This window comes from Chlorocebus sabaeus, chromosome 14 (assembly GCF_047675955.1).
Source record: "Chlorocebus sabaeus isolate Y175 chromosome 14, mChlSab1.0.hap1, whole genome shotgun sequence".
NCBI classification, from domain to species: Eukaryota; Metazoa; Chordata; class Mammalia; order Primates; family Cercopithecidae; genus Chlorocebus; species Chlorocebus sabaeus.
The window spans coordinates 96,607,476-96,626,074 of NC_132917.1; the positions used below are offsets into that span (position 1 = coordinate 96,607,476).

Consider the following 18,599-nt stretch of genomic DNA (forward strand, 5'->3'; position numbering starts at 1 on the left):
GGCGCGGCCGGCTTGACGAAAGGGGCGGGGTGGGGCCAGCAGCAGGATGTGGACAGTAGAAGGAGGGGGAAGTGGGCAAGGGAGAAGTGGGACGTGGCGAGAGGCGTGTCTATGCAGATGAGTGGGGCCTGGTGAAGGGCGGGGCTGCGCGGGTGAAAAGAGGGGTTCCTGGAGGGCGTAGTGCTATGTTGCGCGGGGCTGTGCAAGTGATGGGAGGAGCTTAGTAAGGGGTGGCTCTTTGCAGGTGAGGAGTGAAGCCTCCTAGGCGGGGATGAGCTGGGCCTTGGGGATGGGGCTTGCAGGCGATGGGGTGGAGCCAGTGGGGCGGGGCTGCAGGCAAGCTGAGCCTTGGGGGCGGGACTTGCAGCGAGAGGAGGGGCCTTGTGGGGGCAGGGCTGGCAGAAGAGGGTGGGGCTTGGTGATGGACCGGGCTGTTGGAGTGAGGGTAGTGGCCTGGTCGGGGGCTGCCGGAAGCTGGGCCAGGTGTACAATGGTAATCCTCTCTGGACTTCGTCATGTGGCTCAGGCTGTGCCTAGCAGGGAGGCCAGCCCGATCGAGCTGCCGTCTGCACCCTGAGAGTGAGGGCTCCTTCCCCCAGCGCGGGTTAAAGTAGGGAGGCCGGTCCCCATCGAGGGTGGGGTCTCCACCCTTCCATCCTGACAGCGAGGGCTCCTTTCCCCAGCGCGGGTTAAAGCACCGTGTGTCCACCTGTGCAGTGGCTGGTCCAAATGTGCCCTGGAGGGCAGAAACCCTGGGTCCTGCCGCTGGTCCGGGGCGTCTGCTTCCCCTTCCTGCAGTTCCTGGGAGGGTCTGTGTGTCCAGGGGGCTCTGATCCCTGCCTCAGGACCACGGGTGAGGGGTCAAGATCGCCCACTTTGGAGCTGGCCGGGATCTTGGTTCTTTGGATCCTCGCTGTGTGGCTCTGGAGCAGTTCTGTCCTCAGGAGAGGGATCCTCACAGCCGCCTCTTGGACCCTAAGGAGAATTAATAGGACGATCCCCGGGTAGCTGCTCGTGGCCCTGTGCGGAGCCAGTCCTGTGTCTCCACCAGTTCCTTCCCTCTGTGCTCCCCCACACTATCACATCGCCAGCCTTTATTTCCTTTTCCTTGGACCCAGGCAGCGAATGCCCAGCTGGCCTTGGCAGCCCCTTCTCTAATCTATCCTCAAATCACTTCCTGATGGACAGCACTGACCGGCCATTGGCGTGACCAAAACCCCACAAAATAGAACCCAACTTTCCTATTAAGCCGTGCAGAGCTGTCCCAGCCCTACTTCCCACAGGCTGTCCTCATTCACCATGGGATCCGTGGTTCTCACCTGGGGCTGGGGGTGGCCCTGGCATCCAGTGGGGAGTGTCAGGGATGTCCCTCCAGGCCCAGTACAGTCTCCCAGCCGGTGGCCAGCAGACAGCAGCACCCAGCCTGATGTCCCTGTGGCTTCCGGTTCCCCGAGGCCAACTGTGCTTTGCTGCCTCTTCGTCCTGTCAGAGGGCTGCCCTCTCTCCACCTTCGCTGGTTAGCAGTGTTCCATCCATTAGAGCTCAAAGCACTGCCTCCCGGCAATGCAGCCCCTTCTCCTGGCCTGCCCTCTGCCTGTGCCCCGCCGTCTGCGCCATGTCTTCGCGGGCCCATCAGAGCGAGGCTCCCAAAGAAACGGAGCGGTTCCTGTTTGTGTCTCTGTCCCACCTTCTCTGGACCTGGCACCGTGCCCTTTGCCGACAGAGGTCTTGGGTTGATTGTAAGCAAAGCAGACAATTTGTATGGCTCTAAATGGCTGTGAACATGCTTGATTGGGTTATTTTTAAAAATAATTGGATATGTAAACATTTGAGTGTGACACAGGTGGATTTTTGGGCGAATGGTCTTGTTCTTCAGGGAATAACCACAGGCCCATCCACAAGGACCATTTCTGGCTGATTTATGGAACGCTGTTCTACCTGGTTAATTTTGAATGTTATCTCAGCCTGGGAGGTAGCTCAGCATGTGACGAAGATCACTGGTTTGAATCCTAATCTGCTCCTTAGGAGCTGCACCTTCCATGCCTTCGTTTCTTCCTTGGTTAGGTAGGAAAGGTATGAGCTACCTCAGAGTTGTGAGTGAGGCCTGCATCGAGTGACCGCATTAAAGTGCCAAGAACTGCACCCGGAGGGTTGATATTTAAAGACCTTTAAACATTCCGATGCTGCATTTTAGTACCCGGGTAAAACAGCAAAGTTATGACAGATGCAGATGCAGACCCTCGGTGAGGTGGGGAGCTGATGGCAGGAGGTGGATCACTGACCCTGTAACGAGGGCGTGGTCTGTTCGAGGCTGAACGAAGTGCACATCATTGCATGTACCACGGAGGTCCCTCTCGTGAAGTCCTGGAAGGGTCCATGTGGCTGAGCCGTGTGGTCTGTCCATGACGTCCGGCAGGAGCAGAGCTTTCGGGTGCAGCCTTGCTCTTGTGCGCACAGCCCTCAACGGTCTCAAAAGTCTGAGGCTTAAAGCAGGCTTGGGGTTTCCTTACACCTCCTGGACATCTAATTTGCCTGGCAAACATGTTTTTCTTGGGTGTAAAGGTGAAGGAGTGGGTGATTCTGGTGAAAGTGTACTAATTACTGCACTTCTGGGTCAGTGGCACTTGGTTGAAGACACTATCTGCCCTGGATGGACATCTCTGGGGTGGTGAGAACCAGTGGCTGGATGTCGTGGGGTTGCCAGGAAGATGCTAGCTTTTTCCTTTTTCCTCAGTAACAACACCCTACTTTGTTTAGGGAAGCAGCACACCCAGCTGAAAATCCAATTCTCTTGCACGGCAGAGCGGCTGGTGACACAGGTCCAGATGCTGGGATGCTGATGGGGGGTCCTGGAGTGGGAGGTGTCAGGAGACTTTCCCGACCCACAGCAGCCCTGGGCTCTTGTCCGGCCTTCTTGCCCGAGGCATGACCCCTGGAGGGAAAGCAGCTTCGGGGGCCCGAGGGCCAGAAGGCAGAGTCCTGGTGTGTGGGGCAGGCCTGGGCCAGGCTCCTCGGAGGATGTCACAGAGCTGCTGCCCATGAGGGGACCACCCACCTCTGAGCCCCATGCAGATTTTCCTCTGTAGCCGAGCGAAATCCTGGTACGGTGAGTGAGGCAGTCAGAGGCACCTTTTGTGGAAGGAGGACAAAGCTGGAGAGAAAGAGGTTTTCCTAAAGGCACAAGGCGCTGATACTGCATTAGGGATAATTCCTAGAAGTGTGGTTGCTGGTGGGTGGAAAACTGTAGCCAGAGAATAAGTGGGAATGGCCCTTGCTAGTATTTAACTGATTCGTTCACGAATGGTCTGAACAGTTCTAGTGAAAATAATATTTTGGACACAGATGTTTTCATCCTGCCTCACAAGCAGCATGACCGTGGGCTCTTCCATCCTTCCTGGGTGACAGTGAGGGTCTCAGGCCCTTCCGACCCTGTGTTAGCATTTCCCCAGGGTGTGTGTCCTGTCCTGAATAGGCTGGAATGCCTCTGGGTATAGCTGAGCCTCTTGAAAAGGGAAGAGTCATGTGACGTGCTCTGGGTGAACAGGAAAATGAGGGAGGACAGGGAGAGGGGCCCGGAGGTGAGGAGGATGGTGAGCAACACTGGGGACAGGGGACAGAGGGTAGCACCGGGGATGGGGGAACGGAGGGTAACTCTGGGAACAGGGCGGAGGGTAACACCGGGGACAGGGGATGGAGGGATGGAGGGTAACACCACTTCTCCAGGCTCCTTTGGGGGATGCTGCCGCCTCTCACACACCAGAGTGAAGTCAACAGGCTTCTGTCCCCAGGAGCCCCAGAGCCTGGCAGCTGGGATTGGCCCAGTATGAACCACCGTTCACTGGCTCTGCACCTTGGGACAGGCTCCCTGGTGTTTCCACCCTGTTTTCCCATCTGGACAGTGGAACCCTGAGTGTCCCCGTCACAGCTGTACCCAGAGCCCTGGACTCCAGCATGTCATAGGCACTCATTAGCGTTTCTTTTGTCGTGGTCCGCAGACGAAGTGGCTCTTTCTTTGTGTGTTCACAGCCCTCCTGCTCACTTTAGCTTCTGGGAACACTTTTTAACATAGCTTCGTATGTGGGGAGGACTCAAGTGATTAATTGAATGTTTTATCAGGTGCGGTTCTTCTGTTTCCTAGTTTTGACACTGGGAAACAATGTCCCCATTGGTGAATTTTCCAGGGACTCCTGTGGTCAGCCTCACGGTTTCACTCTGTCACTTTCTAATGCAGTACTCTTTGGGAGTCTTTTCAATTAAGCACCGTCATTTAAAAATAAGTTTTATAATATGCAGTTTCAGATTAATTCTTTACCTTTGTGTCTCAGGCAGTGGCTCCTCACCTGTGAGTCGTCAGAAAGTTTCACGCAGTTTTCCAGGGCGGCCTTTGCATTTACTGGAACTATTAAGAGCTCCTTCCTGCTTCCCGTGATTGACACGCAGTGCACGTGAGGCCGTGCGTGGCTTAGCGTCTTCTGCGGGTTTACAGGGCACTTTCTGTTCTTCCCCACGCCGGCTCTGCTGTGCCGAGTATTCGCTGCGGGCAACGGTCACACCGTCTGGCACAGGCCACCGGGCAGACTTCACGTAGTGGAGCCTGCAGAATGGCAGAGCCCGGCCTCCTCGCCGCCCTTCACGGGGAGCAGAAAGCGCAAGCCTGTGATCAGAGCTGTGCTAGCCCAGAAAGCCTCTGAACAGGTTGAATTGAGGAATCGGCTCCTACCAACTGCCCATGTTTAGGATGTGTTTGAGTGTTTGTGATTTTTCCTGCACTGAAGCTACTGGGCTGGCTCTGAGTCACCGTCACGGGACTTCACTTGCCCCCAACGGGAAGCGGCGGGGGTGGAGGGCCGCACAGAGGCTTGCCGCCGTGATAATGAAGGGCTTGTCGCCTCTTGGGACAGCGAGTTCAAGCTCTTCGTAATTGTCAGCGTAAAGAGTGACCCGCTGAGGACACGGCTATAATTCAGGGTGGCATGGTTGATTGTCATCGTTGATATCAGGTGCCTGCCTCTAAAATGACGGTACCCGTAGTGCGGCTCCAGGAGGGCAGCTCCTGCCAAACACACGTGCTCCTGGGCCCCTGCAACCAAGCTCGTGCTGCCAGCCACGCCTGCAGCTGTGGGTGCAGCGGGATCTTCATGGCACTGAGCGCCTCCGTCCTTTGCTTGTGAGGCCCAGCCCTCCGTCCCACCTGGTCCCCAGTGCGGCTCCTCCCTGGGTTCTCCCAGCCCCGTGCAGACCTCCGTCTTCACAGCTTCCCTAGTTTTCTCGTGGGCGCCCCAGGTGGGTGCCTGGGCAAGGTTCTTGTGTTAGTCGAGTTCTCTCCAGCCTTCCCTGGCTTGTGGCAACAGCAGGTCCCTTCAGATGAGTCAGCCAGCTGTGTGCCTGCATGTTCAGGATACCTATTAGGGGCCTTTCTCAGGTCAGAGCAAGACGGACTCTCACCTCCTCCGTGGAACTTTGGAGCCCGCCCTGGAGAGACTCCAGCCACGTCCAGAGGGGCCGCCCAGGTCCCCGCTGTCTGGTGGGAGTGACTTCTGAGCCACTCGAGGCCCCACTTTGTGTTCCTGCACCCCACAAAGCCACTTAAAGCGCCATGTTCTGATGCCGTGTGCCTCTGGAGTGTGGCACACAAGCCTGGACGGGGATCTGAGCGGTCGCTGCCTTCCTCAGGCTGCGCTTGTGTTTTGGGTCCCCTGGAGCACTCGTGGCTGTGATTCTCACCGCTGTCTGGGCTCCCCTAGACAGTCTCACCCGCAGCCTGAGGGCCACATCGGCAGCCACTGAGGAGCCGGCAGGTCCGGCGTTGGTCTCACTCAGTCCTTCTCGACTTTGGTGACAGAGGAGACAGCAAAGCTTCAGCTGGGAGCCCCAGGCCTTCTCTGCTTGGGGCCTTGGAACTGAGATAGCACAGATCCTGCCATCCACATGCTGGGGGCCCCGCTGTGCCGCTCCCTCCTCTGGTCAGGGGCCGCGCCCTTGGGTTGGGCAGCTCCGGGTCCTCGCACTCAGGGGCTCAGGGTGGGTGTTGGATGCAGAGAGGAGAAGGGCGGCGGTTTGAGCCCAACTGTGTTGGTTTCATCTTCTGCCTTTTGTCCCTAAGTACCTTTGCAAAGTTTTCCAAATGAAAACTCAGAAGGTAATTTTAATGACTGGAATCTGTGAATTCCATGGAAGCCAAGTCTGTCCACCTCTTTCAGCCACCTCACTTCTCCCCATTGGGGCTGATTTTGGCAGCATTCATAGGGGCAGGGACGCAAGGGGTGGTGGCCAGCCCTCAACCCTGCATTCTTCCCCTCCTCCCCTCAGCGCCACAGCATTTCGGTGTCATCCCCTTCCCTGCACGCGTCCTCATGAAAACCAAGTGTGGCTGGAGGGAGACGCCTGCGCCCGCTCCCGTGACCTTCCCGGCCAGCTCGGCTGCAGCGGCCCCTCGGCAGGCATCTGTCTGGTGCTGCCTCCGTGCTCCTCCCGTCACCTGACGCTCGTGCTCCTGAATCTTCACGCGTGTGCTCCGTGCAGCCACGTCACAGGCTCCCTGGAAATGGAGACAGTGTCTCACGCCGGTCAGAATGCTCTTCTCTGTCCACTGAATAGTCCAACACGGAATCATTCCTCTATTATTATTTATGCTTTGTTATGTAGAACTGGAATGAAGAAAAAGTGAATTTAGACATTACAGCCCTCAGGTTGAAGCTGGGTAATTGCATTAGGGAATTAAATGAGAGCATTTGAGTTTCTTGAGTCCTAATTCTACATCTTCGTATCCCCATTACCCCCTACCCAGTGTCTAACACAGCTCTTGGTCTAGGATTTTCTTGATAAATGCTTATTGAATTGAACTGGACTGAGTTTAACATTCCCACCCAGAGTTAGAAGCCAGTCCCTGAGCAAATTGCATTGAGAACGTGAGTTTGACGTTACTGTGGTAAGGGGTATCCTACACAACATAATTCCTAGTCAATATCAGGTATTTAGTCAAATAGACTTAAGTATAGAGAGGCATTGGCCCATCTGGCAAAAGGGCAAGGCACGGTGCTTTAGATCCAGGTCCGCAATATCAACTATGAAAATAAAATGTTGTCAACTCCAATTACAGCCCTGTCCTCAGCTGGTCACGTTTACACTAACAATTATAAACAGCTTGAACTTGCTGTCCTGAGAGGCAACACACCCTCCATTCTCTCTGCAGTGCAGCTGCCTTGGTGGATGGAACATGCCCCTCCTCCCTCCCTCCCTCCCTCCCCCCCCTTTCTCCCTCCCTTCCCTTCCTATCTCCCTCCCTCCCCCTCCTCTCTCCCTCCCTACCCCCTCCTCTCTCTCTCCCTCCCCCTCCTCTCTCCCTCCCTCCCCCCTCCTCTCTCCCTCCCTCCCCCCTCCTTCTTCCTGTCTTCTCTCACCTTTCTCCCTCCACCTTCTCTCCTGGGTGAGGCACAGAAGAGAAGAGACCTCAGGAATCTTCTGCTTCATCCAAGCAGCTTGGGGGCAACATCAACAGCTGCAATTTGGCTGTCCCAGCAGGTGCCTCAGGGCAGCCTTTCTAATGGGAATCCTGGAATCATGTCTTTCCTTAATGTGTCCTAAAGGCTGGAGGACATGAAGTGAAACAATGCTCCATGCTCAGTCCTGTGATTTTGTGTATTTATTGGACTTACTTTGAAATTAAACTAAATGATACCCAAGGTAGAGCATTAAAAAAAGAAAAAACAGGCTACAGTGTTTGAAAAACAAACAAAATCATTTGGTTTGTTGGTTCTTAGACCTTCACAGGCTCCTAGGTCACACGTTTCAGTTTCTCAGTGAGTGACATTCTCTCCGGAAGCTGTGTCAGCCTCTTGTTTAATGATATCAGCCACAGCAGAAAGAAGCACTCCATAGGCCCCGTGCTCAGCACCTTGGCATGAGCTCCTGCCATCTTCTGTTCATGCTCATCACAGCTCTGTGCAGTGGGCGTCCTCCTGATCCATATGGGAGGATGGAGGATGGAGGCAGAAGGGTGAGTGACAGCAGGATCACATGAGGGGTGTCTCCCGAGGTAGGGAGGGGAGCCGGCCCAGGACCTCAGTGCCCATTGCGTCCTTCCTCCTCCTCTTCTGCCTCTCCGTGACTGTTTAATTCAGACTGCAGGGACAGATGTGAGTATGTGCAGAGCGTGTGTGCACCCCTGGGGGTGCGTGCTTATATTGGCAGGAAGGGGTGTGAGCATGTACAGAGCGTGTGTGCACACCTTGGGGATGTGTGCTGGCATTGGCAGGGACAGATGTGTACAGAGCATGTGTGCACACCTCGGGGGTGTGTACTGTTGTCATGGACAGACGTGAGCGTGTACAGAGTGTGTTTGCACCCCCGGGGGTGTGTGCTGGTGTTGGCGGGGACCGATGTGTACAGAGCGTGTGTGCACACCTGGGGGTGTGTACTGGTATTGGCATGGACAGACATGAGCGTGTACAGAGCATGGGTGCACACCTGGGGGTATGTGCTTATGTTGTTTTGTAAGCGGAAAATATGTGGCCCATTGCGTCAGGCGGCGATGCGCCCATGCTGAGTCTGTCAGTAGCCCTTGGGTTGGGGTCTCCATCTCCCCAGATAGCACTGGAGTGTCTTGAGGTTTCAGATTCTTCCTCTCTGGGTACTTGGGCCTCCTCAGGACCAAACATCAGAACCAGCCAACTGCAAACTACAAGAACGTTCAAATACATCTTCAGTAGGAAAAACAAAAGCAACTGGAATAATTTTCCAACATGACCCTGTGGTTAAGCCGTTAGATACTCCAGCCAACAGATTGTGTCACTTTAAAATTCACACCATTTAAAATGGTTGTGACAGTTGCAGAACTTTACTTCTAAACTTTGAAATAATTGAAGCGTTCTACTCCACTTGCTTACAACCTAGGGTTGGGGATAACTTTCAGTCCAAAGTAGCAACCTTCTAAATCCAGCTTAGATGTGAGGCTCTCACTGACACAGGAAGAGACAGTGGCCCTTGTTTATTCTCCTGTGTTCAGATACTTTGTCATTTCTTTTGTATCCTGATCATCACTTCTGCTTTTCCAATTCAACCTAAAGGGAGTTTAGTTCTGTTTTGGAGAAGCTGTAGTTAGTGGTTTCTTTTCATGGTTTGCTTAATCTCTTCAGTCTGGTGCTTGCATTTACCCAAATGGACTTTTCTTTAGTACAACAGTGCCGTAGCCCAGGGCTTCTCCCTCCATATCTGCTCCCCAGGAGGCCCCCTAGAAATGAGTGCTGGAGATCCAGCCCCTCTCCGTGTGCTGTTTTCTTTGAGTCCAAGGTAGGTTTGGCTCAGAGAAGAAAACGGGCCTCCAGGTTAGGTGCCTCTGATTGCTTGCTTGTGAAATGTTTAATGATAAGGCGCCTTCCAAACTAATTTTACACATTGATAGCTGTAGCGTGAAGTATCACTGCAGTCATAAGAACAAGAACACTCCCATAAAGTAGATAGGCAGAAAAAGCCATAAAAGTTTAATAAAGTGCAAATAAAATGGTGTTGTAAGAATGTACAGTGGGAAATGCTCTCAGTCCAGATAGATCGGCTGTGGCGTCCTCCTGTAAATACATTCAGCCACATGTGGCCCTGATCGCAATCACTACTGTGAATTGTGATCCGGAATGTTCTTGGGGTCCGATGCCTGGGCTGTGCCAGCAGCTGAGTCTGATTGGGCATCACGGCGGCGATGTGCTTAGCGCGGCCAGCTGGGCTGAGGGGTGGACACCCGTGCACTCGCCACGTGCAGGCGTTATTCTGGTGATGGGGTTGCACGCGGAGCGGCTTGTCCACCTGGGCTACTTAAAGTACCGGGAACTCAACCACGGTCGGGTGCGTCCCAACATAGGAGCTGCCTTTTTTTTTTTTTTTTTTTTAAAATCCAGGGCCCTCTGGCTCTGCAGACCCTGGCCGCCGGTCCCTGAGCCCATGGGGAGGCACCGGAGGGCTCTGCTGGGCCATGGAGGTCCCCGAACAGGTGGTCGCTCATTGCTTGTGCAGTGGTCCATGGCCTGTGAGTTTATTCCCGGCGTCTGTGTGGGTGAGGTTAACCAGTTCACAGCTGGGCACGTACCCCTTACACAGGTGACACTAGTTAAAGTGGAATCTATACTAGCTCGCACGGGAGTGCGTGAGATGCTGGGAGGTTGGGGAGGCTTGGCCATAGCACTGGAGCCTGGGTTCCTGACGTTCTGCGTCTTCCTGTTGGGCCATCAGGGCCGTTGTGGGTTCTGAAGACTGGTGGGTGCCATATGGACCAGGGGATGTGTGAAGCCTCTAGAGGCCACAGGAGGGAAGGAGATGTTCGCTTCCCCCAGAGCCAGCCCTGCTGACACCTGGGCGTTAGCTGGTGGGACCTGTTTTGGACTCCAGCTTCCAGAAATGTGAGAAAATAAGTCAGTGTTTAGGGCGCTAAATTTGGGGTGATTTAGTGGAGAAATAGAAAACTAGCCTACAAAGGTGCACGCATTGAAATGTGCTCTGTCCAGGTGTTCAGAGTGGCTTGAGGGGGATGGCATCAGGGTTCTGGGAACTGTGCAGTTTTACTGAAGGAAGGGGGCTTGCCACGCCTTTCCTCATGTAACTGAAGGTATGTATGCCTGCCACACCGCCCAGGAGACGGGGACTAGAATTCTGACTTTATTTTATTTTTTTATTTTTTTGAGATAGAGTCTCGCTCTGTTGCCCAGGCTGGAGTGCAGTGCCCGGATCTTGGGTTTATACCATTCCCCTGCCTCAGCCTCCCAAGTAGCTGGGACTACAGACGCCCACCACCACGCTTGGCTAATATTTTGTATTTTTTAGTAGAGATGGGGTTTCACCGTGTTAGCCAGGATGGTCTCGATCTCCTGACCTCGTGATCCACCCGTCTTGGCCTCCCAAAGTGCTGGGATTACAGGCTTGAGCCACTGCGCCCGGCTTCTGACTTTATTTCTTACGGGAACCAAGCCACAGTCACAACACGGTGAGGGCTGAAAGGAGCTTCCTACAGCCTGAACTGGGAAAAGAAATCGCAAGTAGTTTGTATTTTTCTACACAGACCTGTCCTTTCAGATTTTGTTAAGTTCTGGAAAAAGGGAGAAGCCAGGCACACCTCGGGGAGGGACAGTGTTTCTGCAGGTGGTGCGGCTTCAGCCTGAACATGGCTGTGTGGCTGGGAGGCTCAGAAACTGCCCTCCAAGGGTACTCATCTGTTCCTTATTGCACTAATACCACGTTTACAGAAATCCACAGAAATTACAGAGCAGTGAGGGAGGTCTCTGGATGGGTTTGTGTGGGCTGAGGTCACGGGGTGTTGTCCCAAGTGCTTATCCTGATCTGGCAGAGGCTCTGTTCCGAAATAATTATTCCACAGTTTCAGAGCCTGTATCTGAGGGATAATCTTTTAACTTTGTTGCATAAAAGCAAACAAAGTATGTTTTTGAGGGTCTAAAAATCCATTTAGTAGTCATAGCTGTAAACTCAAATATGGGGCTTTGGGATGGAGTGAAAACCACCATCACCTGGCGTGGACGCTGCGTGGTAGTTTTAGCGTGGTGGCCTGCTCGTGCCTTGAGCTCCATCTGGAGTGTGAGCAACAGCTGTGCATTTGAGAAATGTGGGCAGGTCAGCTTGCTCCTCCAGGGGCCTACGGGCGTCCGGGTGAGGGGCCTGGGATGAGGCCATGTCAGTGGGAAGGAGCTTGGTTGTGTCAGCCGATGTCTGCCTCTACAGGCCCACAAGCCAGCCAGAACCCAGTTTTCCTTTGGTCATCTAATGTCAGAAAAAAAACCTGTTAGAGATTCTCATAATTTATATTAATCATTTGACCATGCATAAAATGTTATAAATGCATGACGCTTTACAACTTCGCAGATGTGTAACTCACATGTTATGATTGAATCAAACTGTTGAAGATACTTGTTTCACTTGAAGGTGTTTAGCATTTTATGTGCAAACCAAATGCCACTAGCATTTTGAAAGAGTATTTTGGAATTTTAAACAGTGGGACAGTGCTGGGTCTCTGGGATGCTGGTGAGGTGGACATGACCTCAAGCTCTTGGAGCTTGCAAGCAAGCAGGATTCCTAAATTGTCACACCTGCAGTGCTGGAAGTCAAAGTGGGTTTCTGTAAACGAGGTATTAGTGCAATAAGGAACAGATGAGTGCCCTTGGAGGGCAGTTTCTGAGCCTCCCAGACACCTAGGAAGAAGCCAGGGTGGGGGAAGTTACCTACCAGAACCTGGATGGTGGAGCCGGGTTTGCTGGTGGCCCTGCATGGCAGGTCATTACGTGCAATAAGGAACAGGTGACTGCCCTTGAGGGCGGTTTCTTGGCCCCCTTCAGAACCGCAAGTGGAAGACGCCCCAAGGTGGGGGTTCGGTTATCCACAGGAGCCTGGATGGTGGAGCCGGGTTTGCTGGTGGACCTGCGTGACAGGTCATTACGTGCAATAAGGAACAGGTGAGTGCCCTTGAGGGCGGTTTCTCGGCCCCCTTTGGAACCGCAAGTAGAAGACGCCCCAAGGTGAGGGTTCGGTTATCCACAGGAGCCTGGATAGTGGGGCTGGGTTTGCTGGTGGCTGCTGCGCGGCAGGTCACTGTGTGGAGTGATGGGAGGTGAGTGGCGTGGGAATAGAGGACGCACCCTCCACAGCTACTGGTGGGAGTTGGCTCTGGTAGCAGAGGGGGCATAGAGGGATTCCCATCAGGGTCAACGCGGCTGGGGTCCCACGTGTGCTGGACGCCGAGGTGTGGCTATATGTGATCTCAGTCTCCACAGCCGCCCTGGGAAGTGGGTTCAGTTCCTTCCCATCTCACATTTGAGAAATCTCGGGCTCATATCACAGCTGGGTAGGGTGGAACTAATGTCTCAGGCAGGATGTTGGCCCCAGAGCCCAGCTCTTACACCCCCGTGCTATTTTCAGTTCACCAAGCTTGTAGAGAGGTGTAAGGTGGTGGGGGGCAGCTGAGAAACCAACACAATAGAGGGGAGCAGGAGACAGGCAGTGCTTGGGAGGTCTGGGTGTGGGGGGCACCTCTGGGCCTGTGAACCCCGTTCTGTGCTCCTGGCTTGCCCAACTTTGACCCTCAGCCACATGCTGCACGCTTTAGGTGAAAGCTCAGTCCCTCGAGTGGTGCAGGCATCTTTTCTCCCTGGTTTTGCCTCTCCTTAAATCACGGAGTCTCTGGGGATGGCGGGGTGGTTGGTGGCCTATGGGATTTGCCCTCCACTTCCCCATCCTTGTCCTGTCTGACCTGTTACCTGGATGTGTCTCTTCAGAGCCTGCAAATCAGTGGAGGCCATGGCAACCTCTCGCTGACCGGCCTCTCAAACATTTTTATTCATCAGAATAGTATTAAATGCTGATTCCTAGGCACCCCATTAGACTCTATGCCTGCCTGGCATGGGTACTTTGAGGAAGGTAGAGGGTTGCTGGGCTGTTCGAGGAGGGAATTTGCATTTGTAGAATGTCCACTGTGCTCCTTCCAGCACTCGACTTTCCATGCACACGTGGCATTAAACCTGGAGTCCTCTGGGTGCTGTGCTGGTGAGGAAGCCCCAGCTGGATGAGGGGCTGCTGGGGCTCGGACTTGATTCCTGGGCTGGGGGCTGTGGGCTTGTTCTCTTCAGTGGGCCTGCTGATGGGATGCCCTGAGAAGTCCTGTGCACTCGGGAAGGTGCAGAGACAGGCTCAGGAAATACAGACCATGGATTTAAAAATGCCTATTGGAAAATCTTTTAGGAGCAAATTAATTTGCATCTGAAGACAATCATTGCTTGAATAATTGGTTTGTTTACAAAATTGGTCCTATGAACAGATTAAAGTTTTCATTCATGCCTTTTCTATAACGTAAATAGGAGCTATTACCGCAACCTAAATTAGCTTTAAATTTTGTATCAGATTGCAGTCCAGATATAAAATGGAGGAATTTAGTACTTGGAACCCAGAGTGAAGAGAACAGAATGGCTTTGGTTTCTCAAAAGCGTGTGATTTGAGGGAGTGACCTGGGATGAAGAGAAGTGGCTGGAGTCATTACACTCAATGAGGTGATCTGCCCCAGCCTTTCTCCATTGTCTTCTGGATAAAAGGGCGATAAATATGTAAAAATTCAGCATTGAGTTCCTCTCTGCCCCGAGCTTCTCATACGGTCATTAATGTGACGGGGCTGTATCTGTGAAGCCTCCATACAGGTACAAAGGAATTAGGCTAGAGTACGGTGGCCTGCGACCTGTGGCATCTGGGCCGTGTGTCATTTCTTAAAGCCCTTTTGGGTGAAATGACAGTCGCAATGTCTGTTGTTCGGAGAAGTGTAATCTCACGTATGAGATGCAGGTTTTAAACAGCAAAACCAGGAAGATTGGTGGGAGTGGCTGTCTTCCAAGTGGTTTTCTTTGCTGCCATGGATGAGGCGTGGATGTGTCATCCGTTGGTGAGGTCCACTGGTGGAGGGGCTAAGCAAACCCGGGGGTGTGTGTGTGTGAAGCTACATCTCTTCTGGCATCCCAAGTAAATAGACATTTTGTAAAACTTGTGAATTTGTCCCTGAGTGTTGAAGTCTGGTGCAGTGTCTTGAGCCCTCTTCTGCACTGAGGGAGAATGACTGTAAATGACAGATTCCTCAGTGGTGAAAGTTCAAATTTAGCTTCCCTGAGGAAGCCAGACCTCAGTCACCCATGTCTCCATTGTAAACACTGCAGCCCCTACACGGGTGGCTGCAAGTTTCCAGGCTCTCCTTGGAGAAGCAGCCGTGCGGTGCTTGGTGATCTGATAACATCAGCCACCTTCTGTCTCCTGTCTAATCACGGTACAAATGGTTCTCCTACAAGGAAATGGATCTGGTTTCTTCCCCGATCGTTGGAAGAAGCAGCCCACCTAGGGACTGCACCATCCTCTGCACTTTCACAGCGAAGCCTGTGTCTGTCTCCGAGGCGTGTCATGTGTGTCCTGGGAATCGCGGGAATTGCCTCCTTAATTCTTCCTGCTTTTGAGGGCTCAGGCAGCTCTGCCTATTTCACCCGGATGAGCAGCGGGTAGTCTCTGGCTGCTGTGGGACCAGGGCTTGTGTTTCACCCGGGACGAGCAGCGGGTGGTCTCTGGCTGCTGTGGGCCTAGGGCTTGGGTTGCGTCATCACATCCGGTGGCCTGTCCAGGTGGGCATCATTGTCTTTTGCCTGTTGGCTGAGGCAGCTGTGATGCCATGGGGGTCATGCTTGTGTCAGGGCCAATCCATTTCTTCCTGTGCACACCTCTCCTGCTGGAGTGCCTTTCCTTATGGTGACGTGTTGAATTAGCGTGGAGAATGCAGAGAGGCTCTGGGCCTCTCTCTCCCATTATTCCCTGGAGCTGTGATGCCTGACAAGGGAGCCCATATCCAGAGGCTCCTTTAAATTTAATTAGAATAAAGATTTGATTACATAGCTAAACACATTTGAAAAGTACTTCACAGATTAAATTCCAGATTCAGCCCTTCAGACCCAGTGGCCACGTTTCGGGGCTCAGCAGCTGTAGGTGGCTGTTGTCTTTCTGTGTTGGCTGAGCAGATTGGGACGTTTCCAGTTCAGCAGGCTGTTCTCTTGCATGGCTTTGCCTGTGGTGAGGGCACCTTGGCTGGAGAGCCTTGTGGGAATCCCTTAGGCCTCTGGCTGCAGCTAGGCTGCACGGTTCTGCCCCGGGTCCTCTGCAGGTTCAGATGGATCCCACCACAGAGCCAGCACTGCTAGACTTGTGGTACTCTGTGCAGACAGCAGAGGGGATATCCGGGCCTTGCAGGGACTGGGGTTGATGGGTCTCCTTGGCCAGGCTCCCGTCTCTGAGTCTTCAGGGGAAATGCATCCACCATCCAAACTGCAGGCTTCTCGGTGGATGGTGAATTGAGTCACGCAGAGTGACTAGGCTTGGGCTCCTGACCAGCGTGGAACCTGATGATACCTTTAGGTGGAACCTGACATGCTTCCGTGTGTACATAGCAAAGAGAATGCAGCGTTTTAGAGGTGGAAGGTTCTGGGAGTATTGGCCGTTGGTGATTGTCCTGCCGTGGAGGACTTTGAATGCAGGCCCTGGTTTCCTGGTCCCTTCTGTGGGCATCCCTGAAGACCCCGGGCTGGAAGAAGGCAGGGGAGATGGGAGGGTGACAAGAGGTCAGGTGTTTCCAGCTGTGGGGAGTGATGCCATCAGATGGCTGAGATCAGGAGGGTGGTGACTGGGGGACCAAAGCAGGGGTGCATGGAAATGCCATGTTTCCCGGGGCATGGGGAGGACATCTTGAACTCTATTCCTGGGCAACAGTTCTTCCATTCTCAGGAATCTGTGCCATTGTAATTGACTAGCAAATTCTGTAATTGCTCTAATTACTGTTAAGTCCCCATCCCAATTACCATGAATTAGCAACAGTGATAAGTTTCCCTGGTCAAGCCTTGCCAAGAAAAAACAGTGGAACTAGTTTTAGTTGCCTTGAGTTCCCTCCAAATCGGATTCCTAAGCGGAGTGTGTCCCCACAGCTGCTGCAGTTCCTCCTGGGCCTGTCGGGCACATTCTAGACATTCACATCTCTGCTGAGATGCAGGCGTGCACATTATAGAAAATCACACTGCGCTGTGATCGGCTTGAGCTGACGTTTTCTAGGTGGGATGTGGAGGCGGAGGACCTGTGAGAGACTGTCCGAGCATCCTCATTGACTTGGAGCAGGTGCACATCTGTTATTCAAAAGTTCTAATGCGATGAAATTAGAAATAAGAAATTTTAACATTCACGTGTTATGAACTCTGTTCAATGATTTCCTCTGAAATGAGAGACTATTTGCGGATGAGGCAGTCAGCCTGCAGCTCTCCTTAGAACTGTCCTAGACCTCGATGCCATCCTATGGCCTCTTCCTGGGTGTGGGGTGCTCTGCTTGAAGCAAAACCAAAGGAAAGAACATGGTCCTGTGTGCATCACTACTACAGCCAGCTCAACACACACACTCACTCGGGGGGGCCGGATCACTTAGCATTTTAAATGCATTTAACATTAAACCAGCAAGTCAGCCAGTGCTTTCTGTAACCAAGCTGCCTGGCTCATGGAAGCCTGACACTTGACTTTTCGGAAGAGAATACTTCTGTGGAGTATCAATATTTGTCTCATTTCTTGAGACTTTGTTCAAAGTGATGAACGTGTGTAAATTAGGACCTTTTTGTGTAAATTGGGCCACAGAGCTCTCTAGACACAGGGGAGTAAACGGCTGTGAAAGATGCCACCTGATGTGAGCCGTGGCCAGGCACTTTGGAACCTGGGATCCCATCTTCATCCTTTCAAAGGATGTAGAGGGATCCACCTGATGTGAGCCGTGGCCAGGCACTTTGGAACCTGGGATCCCATCTCCAGCCTTTCAAAGGACATAGAGGAGTATAAAATGCAGATGGGAGACTTCATATTTTTGGTATCTCTGTTTTTTTGAAATCAAAGTACAAAGAAAAAGTTTTGCCTTGAGGTCTTACCCCATACTTGTTTTTCTCCTGAGGTTTTGAAATTTTCTTAACTTTTTTCTCCCCTGATCCTTGGGGAACTTCTATCTCCATATCTCAAAAGATACGGTTAAATTCAACACTGAAATTTAAAAACATGTTTCACATTTTTGTTTTAACTGATATATCTGACATTGGTGAAGAAGTAAGTGGGCATATTGGTTTATTTTTATTTTTTTGAGACAGTCTTACTCTGTTGCCCAGGATGGAATGCAATGGCATGATCTTGGCTCACTGCAGCCTCACCTCCTGGTTCACGCCATTCTCCTGCCTCAGTCTCCTGAGTAGCTGGGATAAGTGCCTGCTACCATGGCTGGTTCATTTTTGTATTAGTAGAGACGGGGTTTCAACATGTTGTCCAGGCTGGTCTTGAACTCCTGACCTCAGGTGATCCACTCACCTTGGCCTCCCAAAGTGCTGGGATTACAGGCAAAAGCCACCATACTCGGCCTGGGATATTCTTGATTGTAACTGTAATAGATCCCTTTAACAAAAACAAAACAGAACAACCAAAAAAAGCTGTCTGAAAAGTCCTAAAATTAAAGAGCTCACTTGGACAGGGATTTGGACACCAGTTGAATGGCCCTGCACAAACCATAGTTACATGGGCCACTAGGCCTGTTAGATCCTTAGGGTATTTGAAGTCGTGGGGTTATTTGCATTTCTGCCTCTGGATATCATGTTAGTAGGAATTCAGCTAGTGTTTGAGGGCCAGGCTCAGATCTGGGAAAACAAGAGCCCCTGCCCTCATGGCACTTCTCGTGTGTGTGTGTGTGTGTGTGTGTGTATAAAATAGAAAGCATAAGATTTTTTTTTTTTTCCAATGAGCTGGGAAGATGGAAAAACAAGCTTAAAATATTCACTTGTTCAGAAGAAGGGAAGTGCAAGGAATACTCAGCTTTGCTGCTGCTGAAGGAGGCCCCTGGCAGAGGTCGTTTCAGAGGTGGGGTCTCTCGCAAAGGTGGTAAAAGGGAAATAGGATGCCCCATCTGGTTTGCCAGAGATGGGGAGTTAGTATCCCCAAAACAGCCTCAGTGTTCTGGCAAAGGCTTCAGAAAACCAGCTAGGGTGTGGGACCTTGTTGGCCACTGGGTAGAAGGAAAACATTGCTGGTCC

At 52.4% G+C, this 18,599-nt stretch overlaps 1 pseudogene; it reads left to right on the plus strand.

The window, feature by feature from the left end:
• On the plus strand, nt 1–6,970 carry LOC140713368 (uncharacterized; annotated as a pseudogene).
• The last annotated feature ends 11,629 nt before the right edge of the window (nt 6,971–18,599 follow it).